General features: G+C 40.5%; 1 pseudogene; it reads right to left on the reverse strand.

Moving 5' to 3' along the window:
• Positions 1 to 3716: 3716 nt before the first annotated feature.
• LOC110315142 overlaps positions 3717 to 14127 on the reverse strand; it is an 11913-nt pseudogene continuing 1502 nt past the window's right edge.

Genomic DNA, 14127 nt, shown 5'->3' on the forward strand with positions numbered 1-14127 from the left:
AAGAGGTCTGCTACCCTATAGGTGGAACAACAATATGAATTAACCAGCACCCCCAGAGCTTGTGTCTCTAGCTGCATATGTAGCAGAAGATGGTCTAGTCAGCCACCATTGGGAAGAGAGGACCCTTGGTCCTGCAAACTTTATATGCCCCAGTACAGGGGAACACCAGGGCCAAGAAGCAGGAGTGGGTGGGTACGGGAGTGGGGGGGAGTGTATAGGGGACTTTGGGGATAGCATTTGAAATGTAAATGAAGTAAATACCTAATAAAAATTGAAAAAAAGAATATTCTGCTAAAGCAAGCACATGAAAGAAGTTGTGATGGATTCTTTGCTAATGATATGCATGCATTGATCTGCCTTACATTTCGTAGTTGAGCTCCTTTTGTCAGGACTTCATAGAGAGATATGTACCAAAAAAAGTTCATGGTATGTTTATGGCTTCTTGCTGCTTCTGTGGACTCAGGCCATTTAGCAGATTCATGTCATCTGAGAGAATCTCACTCAGTTAAGACAGGTGGTGAGGGAAGAACCATGGAGGATATTTGATGCTTGGAGGGAGTATAAATAGGACTCAAGGGACTGTGACTAGAGTTTGGCTTGCATGTAGAGTGCTATGCAGTGTGTTGGTCTTGAGTCTTTGCTGGTCTTTACTTTGTTGCAGAGAGCTTTTCCTGGCATTCCAGTTGGCCCTTGAGGGGAGTCTAGACTGGCTGCTGGCCCTGGGCCCAGAGTTGGAAATGCTGTTCTGAGATGTCATCTTCTAGTATTCTTCAGTCTATGATTTGCCTGGAGGGGAGGATTTCCTTTGGGGAGTCTTGGAGCAGTCTTCAGAGATTCCCTAGTGATCACCTGTTTTGTTTTCTGATCTCTTATTAATGGTTTTCCCACTGCTGCTGACATATGTGACTCAGTGCATTATCCAAAGCAGTGGTTTTCAACCTTCCTAATGCTGGTACAGTTTAATACAGTTCCTCTTGTTGTGGTGACCCCCAACCATCACATTACCTTTTTTGCTACTTCATAACTGTCATTTGTTTTTTAATCACAATGTAAGTGTTCTTGGATACAGAGATTTGCCAAGAGAGTTGCAACCCATATGTTTAGAACCACTGATATAAAAGGCTGTGGTTAGGCCATTGTTGAGAACTAGATTATATTTAATTATGCAAATCTATGGAATTGTTATTTCTCTTTGATTCTGTTAAATTGACATAAATTCATGCACATGAGACTATTACAGTGTTTCTTCATAGCAATAGAATACATAAGACAGTGTAAAGTATTATTTAATACTAAAAATACTCTCTAGCAGAATTCTTCTAATGTAGCAGAACATGGTGGTGCATGCCTGTAACACTTGTCATTGGGAAGCAGAGGAGTTCAAGCCTTCCTGAGCTAGGGGGGTTTCATTTCTTAAAGAGCAAAAACAAGAAAAAGAATAAACTTTGCAATTAAATACTTTCTGTCTACAAATCTTATCTGAAATGTTACTGCAATCTTTTCTCCACACACATAAGTAGACAGACTTCAAATTGTCTCAGGTGAATTAGCTGTCCTGGCACACTGGCAGGAGAATCAGGAGTCAAGATCATGGAGATCCATGGTAGAGGGGAAGACACAGGGTCACTCTGATAGACTGTCCAGAGAATGAACTGGGGAAATTTAGATAGCAGCTGTCAGAGGAGGTGAGCCATGGCTAGAAATCTCTAGTCAATTTGCAAAGAAATAAAGGAAATGATATAAAGCAGACCAGGAAGAGTCCTCCTGTCCTGTAATTAAGCCTAACCCTCATGGTAGGATCCTGCAGATGAACTTGGTGGGTAGGCAGCAGTCACTGTCTTCTTCTTTTTTTTTCTCCAAAGTTTTGAGAACAGGAGAGTGAACCTTCCTCAATGAAGCGCTGAGGACAGGTCTTACTCTCTGTAGAAGTTTTAAACAAAGCTGGATGGAGCCAGGACATTCAGGTACACATGGAAAAAAAAATTGCCAGGAATAAGTGAGGGTAGATTGGATGAAAACTATCAGATGCAATGTGATGGCAAGAATCATGTATCTTATTAGTAAAGTAGAAAAGAAACATTAGAAAGCAGAAGGGAAAAGTCCAGAACTGATAAAGGGGGGACTGTAGGTCTAGAGAGCATGCTCGCTGAATAGAAATGACCAGAGTTATGGTAAAGACAGAAGGCCCCTAAAAAATTTCCCTGTGCACTCAGTAACCAATATTTTAATTCAGGAGTGAGGGAGCAAGGAAGACAAATGTTGCAAGCAGCCACAGCAGAAGCAATAGTAGAAAACACTTTCCCCTCAGTACCCAACCAGCGCTGCTTTTTTCAAAGACCTCTTCTGAGCTGGTGTTTTGTTAGCTGCAGACCCTCCAGTAACCACACTCTCAGGACAGTCAGAGCATTGGAATATATGCTGAAACTGGCAGGTTCACATAAAGGAAGGAAGAAGCTTTAAATCAGGCAGTGCAGAATTTAGTGTGGAAGAAATCTTGTCAGACCCAGAGCCTGCACAGACCATTGACAAGGGTTCCATCTAGTTTAAGTGGGTGCTCATAAGATAATAGGAAGATATTTATAGAGGTCAGGCCATGTTTCAAAATGAGACTGTGGAAGACATGTCTAGTTTGTCAGCAGCATCTGAGAACTGACTCATGGGGTGTGCCTAGTGGTGGAACCTCTACCTTCTGTGGTGTGAAAACTTTGGAAGATTGTCCAGGGGCACAGTAGACATGGGAATCCAGGGAGGACTCCCAAGGGAATCAAGGCTGTAACCAGAAAGCAGGTGGTATTACATTCTGTCTTTATATCCCACAGGATTGTCCATCTCCAAAGCTCATCTAACCCTCCTCAATTTATGATACTCTTGGTTCTACAAGGCTGCTGTCTTGCCACAGCAGGCAATGCATTCAGCACAGTGTAAGCTGGTTCTACAAGGACATCATACTTCATTTTCTCTATCAGGTTTTACTCATGTTTAGTACATGAATTAAACATCTACCGTGGTAAGAAATATCAAATCATTAGACACATGTGCATCTTCAGTAAAGAAGTGTGATGTTGTAGTTCAGTGAAAAGAAAATTTAGTCAGTGATGGAGTTTTCTAAGGAGCCTCTGCTGAGGGATGGCTCAGTGCCCTGGGGCTGTGCTGAAGACATTCCCCCAGCAATTCCCAGAGCTTCCTCTACTTCTCTTATTCAGTAATAAGCTTCTGGCAAAAAAACAAAAACAAAACAAAACAAACAAACAAACAAAAAAGATGGACCTCAAGCCCATTGTATTCTTAATGGAGGGAGCTACTGATGTACAGGAAGTCTTTATCATTCTGTATGAACATTGCTTCCCATTTCACGCACTTCCATGCAATAGCTACAGAGCTTAGGAGGCTACCCCATGCCACAGATGCAAACTATGGGACCAAGATAAGATCAGACCTAGTACAAAATGCCCCTGTGAACACAGAAGTGGGAAAAGGATGCTGCAACTATGTAAAACCCAAGAAATGGGTAAGGCAAATAGCCTGGGTCCTTAATCTCTGAGATATTAACTGGTTGCAATAATGTGGGTGCTTGAAGATTTTAAAAGGTTCCCAGCTACAGGAAGGTACAGAGTTTTGTGCTGTATATTTGTTCCTTTAGAATCTTTGGAAGGTCAGTGTGTTGTCACAGAGGGACACAGGAGAAAATCCACAGGAATGGATTCATTAGAGATCTGTCAGTAGTGCATTATCTTTTTCACTTCTTGCCACTTGTACACTTGGCATCCTATGAACTTGGACACTGTCAAAGCAGACAACTCCATCCTAAAATTCTTGATCCTCTTAGGATCTGTGTGGTCTCTGATAACCAGAAAGTTGCACATTAGTGCAATTGGGCTCAGCACACCAGTCAAAGACTGTTACATGACTAGGCTATGAAACCAAAGATCAGCAGCATAGATGGACATGTCAGGGAGATATGTAGCCTTTGTTTTCTTTTCCTTCCTTGATTCTGGCACCTGGATCAGCATTTGGGCTAGGACTCAGCTGGATGTTGTCAGCAGGATAGGTATGGTGATCAGGGTAAACTTGTTGCAAGACACTGCTCTGAGTGCGACCGCCCACGGCCACACTGGAACCCTGTACTCCTGAAAGGTAGACTGGTGCTGAAAGAGATTAGAGGGCGAACAAGAAAGGAAGGCTAAGACAACATAGCTGATCAAAGTCCCCAAGTTTACTAAGATTCTGAGCTTATATAGAGGGAGGAGGCCCATCCCCCACCACTCCGTTCTTGATGCCCTTCGCCAGCTGAAGGTGATCTCCAGGATGTGTCTCTGGAAGGTCTCAAGGGTCTCAGCAGGTAGTGATAATGTTTTGGAGGAAAGCAGTGGCAGGTGTAGACAGTAGAACCTGCTCTGTAAGTAGGAAGGTTCCACCCCAGGTGGTCCTGTGCTTAGTGGCAACAAGGTCTTAATCAGCTGGCTTCAAGGCTGGGGGAGGCAACACTGCTCCTATGATATCTGGCACTAGAGCTGAATCCGTAGTCAGGAAGCCAGGCTATGGAGGTTTGTCACCTACAATTAATCATTTCATGACCCCTCAGGTCTCTGTATCTCCCACTGTGTACTCTAAGAGAAGCCAATCAGCCTATTCCTGAAGCTCAGAAATATTTTGCGAATGGAAATCATTCTGGACTAAATTAATACGATCATTCAGGAGGAACACTGTTACCTCCAGCACTTCTCTTGCTGCTTGCAGCCATGCTGGCCTGAACTCTGCCTCTGGCAAGTGAGTAGTAGAACTGAGAGAAAGAATCTCATTCTGAATCCAAAAGGATGCTGTGCATCACTACCATAGGCCAGGGAAACCTAGCCTTGGCCCTGTCCCTTCCAGCAACTCCTGGCTTTCCCTTTATGCTCCCTGTGCCTGGCATCCTGCATCATCCAGGTCCAGAGCTGTGCTCCCTGTTCACCCCCCCAGCCTAATGAACTTTCTCAGGTGCCAGGCGGAGGGCAGGGTCCCATCACATGTTGGTTTCAGGCTCCTATGTGTTGTGTTATTTCTGTGCTCTATCTTCTGTGGGTGGCCTTCTGGAGTCCTGGGTCCAATTCATTGTTGGGTTATATGTAAGACATGCAGATTGTGGGAAACACTAGAGATCTTGGACTTGCTCTTCTACTACAGGTTGAGCAGAGATGATGAGTGTCATTACCTGGATTACAATAGACTAGTGAAACAGAAGTATCTGAAAAATGACTTTGGCCCTTGATCTGGATGAGCCCTTAAGGGAGAATATTTTCCATAATCTCTCTTGTTTGGTTTATTTTCAGTATTTGTATCTTTAGCTCCCTTCCCTTCTCCATTAATTAATAATTATTATTCCTTTTTATTACATGACTTTTTCCTTCCCTGTATATATATGTCTAAGCACCATGATTTTATCTGGTGGCTTTGGAGATCAGAAAATGGGTTCTGATCCCCTGTGTTTGGATTTAGATGGTATTATGTTGATGTGCAGGAGATAAGAATTGAAGGCTAGCCTCCTGGAAGATTAATCAGTGTTTTTTTGTTGTTTGTTTGTTTGTTTTTTTTTAATCACTGGGCCATCTGTAGAGTCCCCAGATCCCCCAGATAATTCTTCCTGAAAACCTATAGCAGTATTCTGGAGTTCTTTGTCTTAAACAGATCTCTGGCAATTACTTCTCACAGGATGTTTACTTTACAGACACACTCATCTCCATTCATGAAATGAGCACTTCTTTTTGTTCTTGTTTGTATCATTTCCAACTTAACTTTGATAATTTATTTAGAGATGACTGGAGGTGATTTCTAATTCAGACAGCTATTATTGAAGTTGCAGAGACTTGTATGGCACATTTTACTGGATCATCTTTGAGGATTGTGTTGTCCTCCATCCTTAGGAAGTGGGCATCCCTGCCCCATTTTTTGTTTCTTTGTTTTTTGTATCTATGAGGCCCATCTTCAGTACTGAATATGAGTCTGTGGTCTTTCTTTTCAGAATGTCTGTAGATCCTGACAGCAACAGGAGTATGTCCTGATGGTTCCCAAAGCCCTGGACCCTTGAACACATAAAACTTAAGTGTAATGCTATCTTCAGAAGGTTTAGTGTCAAAACCTGGTTTCTGACAACTAGTGAACAACTACCTGCCAAAACAAACAAACAAACAAACAAATAACAATGAAAGAAATAGATATATTAAAATTCAAGAAAGGAATTTATGAAATGTCATATTTGAAAAAGAACTGAGCCTGTTCTGAGACTCCCTCAGGTTCTCCAGATTCATTTTTAGAATTTTAAGATGAGTTTCAGGGTTAAATATAGAAATTAGGAGTCTCTTCTTTCCCCTTTATACTTCTTCATTTTTAAAATATTTCTTCATTCATAAACTGGAGATTTCTGGCCATCACTTACCTCTTCTGATGGCAGCTACCTTACTAGTCCCAGGTTATTCTAGGGAGGTTCTTTTAGACTGTGCATGTGTGTCATCCCAATTCATTGGTTGCTGATCCTTGAACTTCTAAATTTCCTACCCCTACCTTTCATGTGCTGGAATTACAGGTGTGTGCAGTGATATAAAAGTCTTATTTCAAGTTATAAATATTTCCACTTTTCCATGTCTATAAGAAAAGGCAGGAATTTAGCAAGTAATATAGACTGGTAATAAGTGTATAGTGTGCATATTTTTTTCTGGTTATTGCTGTGTTGTTGTTATTGTTATATTGATTAGGGATCTCATGTATTTTCTCATGATCTTCATCTACTGGTATTTATATCTCTTCTTTCTTTCTTTTTCTTTCTTTTCATTTATTTTTTAATTAGATATTTTCTTTAATTACATTTCAAATAACCCTTTTGAAAATCCCCTATCCCATCTCCCCTCCCCCAGTTCCCCAAACCATCCACTCCCGCCTCCTGGCCCTGGCACTCCCCTATACTGGGGCATAGAACCTTCACAAGGCCAAGGTCCTCTCCTCTCATTGATGGCCAACTAGGCCATCCTCTGCTATCTACGCAGCTAGAGACACAAATCCCACCATGTGATTTCTTTGATTTGTGGTTTAGTCCCATAAAGCTCAGGGGTACTGAGTAGTTCATATTTTTGGTCCTCCTATAAGATTGCAAACACCTTCAGATCCTTGGGTACTTTCTCTACCTCCTTCATTAGGGACCCTGTGCTCTGTCCAATGAATAACTGTGCACATCCACTTCTGTATTTGCCAGGTACTGGCAGAGCCTCTCATGAAACTGGTATATCAGGCTTCTGTCAGCAAAATCTTGTTGGCATCTGCAATAGAGTCTAGGTTGGGTGGTTGTTTATGGGATGGATCCACAGATGGGGCAGTTTCTGGATTGTCATTTCTTCAGTCTCTGCTCAAAACTTTGCTCTATAACTCCTTCCATGGGGATATTGTTCCTCATTTTAAGAAGGATCGAATTGTCCATACTTTGGTCTTCTTTCTCTTGATTTTCCTGTGTTTTACAAATTGTACCTTAGATATTCTGAGTTTTTGGTCTAATATTGACTTATCAGTTAGTGCATATCATGTGTGTTCTTTTGGGATTGGGTTACCTCACTCAGGATGATATCCTCTAGAGCCATCCATTTACCTCAGAATTTTATAAATTCATTGTTTTTAATCACTATATTATACACCATTGTGTAAATGTACCACATTTTCTGTATCCATTCCTCTGTGGAGGGACATCGAGTTTCTTTCCAGCTTCTGGCTATTATAAATAAGGCTGCTATTAACATATTGGAACATGTGTCCTTATTACAAGTTGGAACATCTTCTGTGTATATGCCCAGAAGTAGTATTGCTGGATCTTCCCATTGTATTATGCCCAATTTTCTGAGGAACATTCAAATGGATATTTCCACAGTAGTTATACCAGCCTGCAAGCCCACCAGAAATGGAGGAGTGTTCCTCCTTCTCCACAACTTGGCCAGCATCTGCTGTCACCTGAGTTTTTGGTCTTAGTCATTCTGACTGTTGTGAGGTGGAATCTCTGAGATTTTGTTTTTTGTTTTTTTGTTTTTTTTGGTTTTTGATTTACAGTTCCCTGATGATTAAGGATGTTGAACATTTTTTAGGTGCTTCTCAGCCATTTGGTATTCCTCAGTTGAAAATTCTTTGTTAGGTCTATACCCCATTTTTAATAGGGTTATTTGGTTCTCTGGTAGTCCAACTTCTTTACATATATTGAATATTAGCTCTCTATCTAATTTACGATTGGTAAAGATCATTTTCCAATCTGTTGGTTGCCCTTTGTCTTAATGACAGTGTCCTTTGCCTTACAGAACTTTTGCAATTTTATGAGGTCCCATTTGTCCATTCTTGATCTTACAGCACAAGCCATTGGTGTTCTTTTCAGGAAATTTTACCCTGTGCCCAGATCTTCGAGGCTCTTCCCCACTTCCTCCTCTATAAATTTTAGTGTCTTTGGTTTTATGTGGAGGTGCTTGATCCACTTAGAATTGAACTTTGTACAAGGTGGTAAGAATGGAATAATTCACATTCTTCTACATTATAACCACCAATAAAGCCAGCACCATTTGTTGAAAATGCTGTTCTTTATCCATTGGCTGGTTTTAGCTCCTTTTTCAAAGATCAAGTGACCATAGGTCTGTGGGTTCGTTTCTGGGTCCTCATTTCTATTCCATTTATCTACTTGTCTGTCACTGTACAACTACCATGCAGTTTTTATCACAATTTCTCTATAGTAAAGCTTGAGGTCAGGCATGGTGATTCTACCTGAGGTTCTTTTATTGTTGAGAATAGATTTTGCTATCCTAGTTTTCTTGTTATTCCAGATTAATTTGCAAATTTGCCCTTTCTAACTCTATGAAGAATTGAGCTGGAATTTTGATTGGGATTGCATTGAATCTGTAGATTGCTTTGGCAAGATAGCGCTTTTGACAATATTAATCCTGACAATCTGTGAGCATGGGAGATCTTTCCATCTTCTGAGATCTTTGATTTCTTTCTTCAGAGACTTGAAATTCTTATCATACGGATCTTTCACTTCCTTAGTGAGAGTCACACCCATGTATTTTATATTATTTGTGACTATTGTGAAGGGTGTTGTTTCCCTAATTACCTTCTCAGCCTGTCTATTTTTTGTGGAGAGAAAAGCAACTGATTTGTTTGAGATAATTTTATATTCAGTTACTTCACTGATGTTTAGGAGTTCTCTGGTAGAATTTTTNGGGTCACTTATACATACTATCATATCATCTGCAAATAGTGATATTTTGATTTCTTCCTTTCCAATTTGTATTCCTTTGATCTCCTTTTATTGCCTTATTGCTCTGGCTAGGTCTTCAAGTACTATGTTGAATAGGTAGTTAGAGAGTGGGGAGAGAGCCTTGTCTAGTCCCTGATTTTAGAGGGATTATTTCAAGTTTCTTTCCATTCAGTTTGATGTTGGCTACTGGTTTGCTATATATTGCTTTTATTATGTTTGGGTATGGGTCTTGAATTCCTGATCTTCCCAAGACTTTTACTATGAATAGTTGTTGGATTTTGTTAAATGCTTTCTCAGCATCTCATGAGGTGATTATATAGTTTTTGTCTTTGAGTTTGTTTATATAGTGAATTATGTTGATGTATTTCTGTATATTGAACTATACTGGAATGAAGCCTACATGACCATAATGGATGAACATTTTGATGTGTTTTTGGATTTGGTTTGTGAGAATTTTATTGAATATTTTTGCATCAATAGTCATAAGGGAAATTGGTCTGAAGTTCTCTTTCTTTGTTGGGTCTTTTTGTGGTTTAGGTATCACAGTAATTGTGGCTTCATGGAACAAACTCGTAGAGTACATCCTGTTTCTATTTTATGGAATAGTTTGAGGAGTCTTCTTTGAAGTTCTGATAGAACTCTACACTAAACCCATTATGTCCTGGACTGTATTTTTTGTTGTTGTTTGAGAGACTATTCATGACTGTTTCTATTTCTTTAGGGAATATGGGACTGTTTAGATTGTTAATATGATCCTGATTTAACTTTAGTACCTGGTATCTGTCTAGAAAATTTTCCATTTCATCCAGTTTTTCCAATTGTGTTGAGTATAGGCTTTTGTAGAAGGATCCGATGATTTTTTGGATTTCTCCAGATACTGTTATTAAGTCTCCCTTTTCATTTCTGATTTTTTAAATTAGGATACTGTCCCTGTGCCTGCTAATTAGTCTGGCTGAGGGTTTATCTATCTTATTGATTTTTCTCAAAGAACCAGCTCCTGGTTTGGTTGATTCTTTGAATAGTTCTTTTTGTTTCCAATTAGTTGAATTCAGCCCTAAGTTTGATTATCTCCTGCCATCTACTCCTCTTGGGTGAATTTGGTTCCTTTTGTTTTAGAGCTTTTAGATGTGCTGTCAAGCTGTGAGTGTGTGCTCTCTCTAGTTTCTTTTTGGTGGCACTCAGAGCTATGGGTTTTCCTCTTAGGACTGCTTGCTTACATTGTGTCCCATTAGTTTGGGTATGTTGTGACTTCATTTTCATTAAACTCTAAAATCCCTTTAATCTCTTTCTTCATTTCTTCCTTGATCAAGTTATCATTAAATAGACTGTTGTTAAGCTTCCATGTGAATATTTCCTTTTTATTATTTATGTTGTTATTGAAGATCATCCTTAGTCCATGGTGATCTGATAAGATGCATGGGATAAGATCAGTAGTTTTGTATATGTTGAGGCCTGTTTTGTGACCAATTATAAGATCAATATTGTAGAAGGTACCATGAGGTGCTGAGAAGAAGTTATATCCTTTTGTTTTAGGATAAAATGTTTTGTAGGTATCTGTTAAATCCATTTGTTTCATAACTTCTGCTGTTGCACTGTGTCTCTGTTTAGTTTCTCTTTCCAGGATCTGTCAATTGATGAGAGTGGGGTTTTGAAGTCTCCCACTATTTTTGTGTGTGGTACAATGTGTGATTTATGTTTACTAAAGTTTATTTAATGAGTATGGATGCCCTTGCATTTGGAGCATAGATGTGCAGAATGGAAAGTTCATATTAGTAAATTTTATCTTTGATGAGTATGAAGTGTCCCTCCTTATCTTTTTTGATAACTTTAGGTTGAGAGTTGATTTTATTCAATATTAGAATTGCTACTCCAGCTTGTTTCTTGGTGCCATTTGCTGGGAAAATTGTTATCCAGCCTTTTGCTCTGAGGTAGTGTATGTCTTTGTCACAGAGGATGGTTTCCTGTATGAAGCAAAATTTTGGGTACTGTTTGCTTAACTAGGTGTTAGTCTATGTCTTTTTATTGGGGAATTGACTCCATTGATATTAAGTGATATTAAGGAAAAGTCATTGTTGCTTCCTGTTATTTTTGTTGTTAGAGTTGAAATTTTGTTCATGAGGCTGGCTATCTTTTTTTAGGTTTGTTGAAATTTTCTTTCTTTCTTTTTTGGGAATGTAATTTCCTTCTTTGTGTTGGAGTGTTCCCTTTATTATCCTTTGAAGGGCTGGATTTGTGGAAAGTTATTGTGTAAATTTGCTTTGTCATGGAATACCTTGATTCCTCAGCCTATGGTAATTGAGAGTTATGCTGGGTATAGTAGCCTGGGCTGGCATTTATGTTATCTTAGTCTGTATGACATCTGTTCAGGTCCTTCTGGCTTACAGAGTCTCTGGTGAGAAGTCTGGCTAGCTATTCTATTCATGTGTACATATCAGTGAGATTGTGTCGACACTGTACCCTAGGACAAGGTCACCCCCATCAAGGCTATATTGAAAAGGAACCCTGCCAAGCCTTTGCAGAAGTGATACTATGTTAGAGGCACAATTCTGACTTAAGAGCACAGCATGGAGACCCCAAAATCTGCAAAAATGAGAGCAAAACCCAAATCCAAATCCATCATAGTCCATAGTTCTGGGAAAGTGCTTGACTATACTAATGTTACAATTTGGCCTCTGTACTTCGATTCTTTGCTAACTGTTCTTGCTAACTTAAATGTGTCAACCAGGATTTGTGTGCATGTGTGTGTGTGTGTGTGTGCGCATAAAAAGCCTTTGGCTATATCATTTGGGCAAGTTCCTTTTATGGCCATGCCCAGACTTTCCTGATACATCTGAGGTCCAGGCTCTGATATTCCAAACAGAGAGAGTCTCTTAGAGATCCCTGCTCTGAAGAAATCCATGAGGATCAGGGCTCACAGACACTGAGAATACAGAAAAGACAATATTAGTCATGGTGCTTTATAGAAAGAGAACTTATGGAATAAATATATGTTTGTATATGTTATGTGTGTATATGTATATATGTGTATATTTGCATATATAGGTATGAGTGTGTGCATGTGTGTATGTGTGTATATAAAAGGCATTTATTAGAATATCTTACAAGCTGTGGTCAAGCTAGTCCAACAATCACTGTTTAGTTAAGGAAAGTACAAGTATCCAGTAGTTGTTAAATTCATGAGACTGCATATTTCAACAGGTCTTCTGTATACACCAGAATCCTGAGGTAGACTCTAATGCTAGTCAAAGCATAGATTTCAGACAGAGTGAGGCAAGGCAGATAAACATTCCTCCTCCCATGTTCTTTATAGGGGCTGCCAGCTTAAGGTTTGACTCAGTGTAAAGGTGTATTTGGCCAATTCAGGAGACCCAAATTAAAAGTGTGCCTTCCCCACATGCCAAAGATGACCTCCTCCAGGACAGCTTCCTGTGTCCTGGGTAGACAGAGAAAGCCTGAGATGACCCCTGCTAAATAGCACTTCTGAGATGACCCCAGACACACAGATATCAAGAGGCCCAAGGTGTGTCTGAGATAAGCAAGTGGTGGAGAGATGGAAGAGAAAAAGTAGCAGAAGGATGTATGACCATTGCAAATAGACATAAGTGGAGACTTGACAGTAGTGAGGAACAGCCTGATGTGAGTACCTGGTGATGCCATCCATGGCCATTTTGAGGTCCTGGCCCATGTTGCTGTTAAGGGCACACCAGGATTCGTGGCCCTGCAGGAGAAGAGATATATTACCATCAATAGCTAGTGGGTATTTGTGGTCTGGTCTGCCATCTGGGGTCCTGTTGATGTCTGAGGGCCCTTTGGAACTTGCCTCAGAACCATGAGAGAGCTGGCCTAAATGCCAGAGAGCACAAAACTGGGCCTGCACATCACCATCTGCAGTACTCAGGAGAGCAGGCCTTACCCCTCTCCTGAGAAGCAGTTTTCTGGCCCTTTGCTTGCAGGGGTTGTGGGGGAGCATGCCCCATGGGCATGATCATGGGAAATCTGGCTCTGCCACACATAGGCCATGCAATGGTGTGGTTGAGAGAAATAGGCCCTCTTTTTATTACTTGCCACTTATGGCAGGTCAGGAGAGCTGGCACCAAGGTTATGAAGCTGGTCTTGTTCCTCACTAGCTGCAACACTTGCCAATCTAGGCCCTGCACCTTTCCTAGGCAATGCAATAATGCCCTGCTGGCATGGGTGCCAGTAAACCAAGGGCATGTGAGCAGGAGAGCTAACTCTGTCTCTTGCTGGGTATAGCCCTGGGTGAGCTAGCTGGGGGCAGTGATGGAGAGCCTGTCCTAATGGTGATGGTGCAGAATATCTGGCAGCTTAACTACCAAATCTGCTACCACCTAGGCAAAGATTCAGGGTTTGAGTTGGCCTACCCCAACATGTATGCCATCTGTAAAGCACATGAAGGGGTTGACCAACAGATCTCATGCTGCAGGATCTTCTTGACACGGGTCAATAACAAGGTATACAACAGGAGTCCTGGTGGTGTTGATAATAGAAGACAGAGCCTTTGACACAGACTAATGACACATTCCAATGACTATTTGCAAATAAAGAAATGTAGACAAATATACTGTGAGACACATTGTGATATACTAGAGTTTCCACAATTAGCTTCTTTCCCCCCTTTTAGGAGCAAGAGTTTGCAAGGTAAGGGAGTGGGTTATGGAGGGACAGGAGATGAATGGGATTGTGGTGCATGTTGTGAAATTCAGAAGGAATCAGTAAAAGGTTAAATAGAAAGTGGGTCTTTCCACCTCAAAGTTTAGTGAGGAGGAAGAAACAGGAGAAGAAGAAGAAGAAGAAGAAGAAGAAGAAGAAGAAGAAGAAGAAGAAGAAGAAGAAGAAGAAGAAGAAGAAGAAGAAGA

This window comes from Mus pahari, unplaced genomic scaffold (genome assembly GCF_900095145.1).
Source record: "Mus pahari unplaced genomic scaffold, PAHARI_EIJ_v1.1 scaffold_7343_1, whole genome shotgun sequence".
Lineage (NCBI taxonomy): Eukaryota > Metazoa > Chordata > Mammalia > Rodentia > Muridae > Mus > Mus pahari.